The following is a 1,915-nucleotide window of genomic DNA, read 5'->3' as shown; positions in this document are numbered from 1 at the left end:
AATCAAATATGTACATGGCAATAATATATTTTTTTTACTTAAATAATATTGTAGCATTATTTTTTTAATTAAATTTATTTATAAATTAAAAACGTATGAAGAAAATGATATTACATATTACAAAGATAAACGGTAAAAATTTTTAACTAGATCAAAAAGTGCTGGAATATGTATATAACAACAATATATGTTTTATCACACATATTTATCACACATTACAACAACTTCTAAAAATTTTTTTTGGTTCCAACCAGTAAAATTTAAATCCAAAACTTTTAAATAGGAAAAGAAAAACGTTTATTTTTTTTTTCTTTGGTAATTAAAGACCTCTATATTTATCATACTAGCAAGTAGCAACGACAATGGTCCAGTCCCAAAAAAAAAAAGTAAGAAGGAGGTCAACATTTGCGTCATCCTACTAGCAAAAATGTCCGAACAAGTGGCACTATGGACTGTAGTAGGAGTACGAGTTAGTTATAACGTTTTTATGCTATTATGGGTTGGGCTTCAATGTGCTTTCACGTCGTAATGAGAATATTCTGTTTAAAAAACGATATTTTTATGATTGGGTTAGAATAGCTAGTTAAACATACATCTATTTTTGACTTATGAAAATTAGTAGTATTAATATTTGGTGCAATTTTCAAAACTAAATTGCAGCTTTCTAAGAAGCTATTTAGGAGCTTATAGAGAAGTTAAAAAAAATGACTTCTCTCATAAACTACTTTTTATCACATTTTTATAAAACATGCACTTTTAAAACTAAAAATCCAAACACAAAATAACTTATTTATAAGTTATTTTTTCTAAAGTAGCTTAATTAAGTTGTTTTCCCAAACTGGACCTTAAACTATACTAATTAATAAATTTTATCTACTGTAATGGTTTACTTGCAAACTCTTAAACTGTAATAACTTAAATACTTAACCACAAAAATGATATAATTATAAGAAGTATTACAATCACTTTAGACTATTATAATATCAGCAGTGTCATAAACTCATATAATAAACTCACGCATAACTTTTTCTTACTCCATCTCGAATAGAATTTCTTATCCATGGATAACATTACCCATTTCTTTAGGGCCTCCTAGTAAAATATACAACACATTCTCAAACAAAAGAAGTCCGTATAACAACGGCCCACTAAACCCACCTCCTATGACTTGCTTATTTAACCAAACCATCAAACCATTCTCCCTAATAAACCTCTTAAGCAGAACGGTTCCGTTCTTCTTTGTGCACGGATGTGACTTCACCATTGACGTGTCTTTGGCTAACGTTGATATGTAATATCAACATACTATGTTTATCTTTGATATAAGCACCACAGAATTTTCTATTATTAATTTTCTTACTCTATTACGTACGAAAATTCTTTTTTAATATGTTCACAACCAAAAATTCTTTTATAACTAACTATACCAAAGGTTATTTTATTTACGCTATCAACGGCTTATTATCTACATCATTAATTTCTTTTTGTTAAAATGATAAATGTATATATTCTTTTTACTGTTTTAGAGCTACAAAGTGCAAAGTTGTAACAAAAAAAGAAAAAAGTGTAAATTTCGTCTCCCAGAAAGATGAAAGTAGAAAGTATGAAGTTGATATAAAAAAGGATAAGTATATATATAAAAGAACCAATACATTGATAGTTACTGTTAGTAAAATGCTACGTAGGACGAAAACGTTGTTGCTAGGGATGAGCATGGATAGCGGGTACGAGTACTTAGGGGTGGCAAATGGGCCTAAATCCGTCGGGTTGGCCCGCGTAATCTACTAAAAAAGGCGGATTGGGCTGGAAAATTGGGACCGCCAAATAGCAAAAGTCCGCCTAACCCGCACCGCTTACACCGCGGGCTTTGGCGGGGCGGGGCGGACTTCCCCGCCGGGCTTAGTTTTTTTTAGCA

This window comes from Arachis ipaensis, chromosome B05, assembly GCF_000816755.2.
Source record: "Arachis ipaensis cultivar K30076 chromosome B05, Araip1.1, whole genome shotgun sequence".
NCBI classification, from domain to species: domain Eukaryota; kingdom Viridiplantae; phylum Streptophyta; class Magnoliopsida; order Fabales; family Fabaceae; genus Arachis; species Arachis ipaensis.
This window is presented reverse-complemented; position numbering follows the sequence as displayed.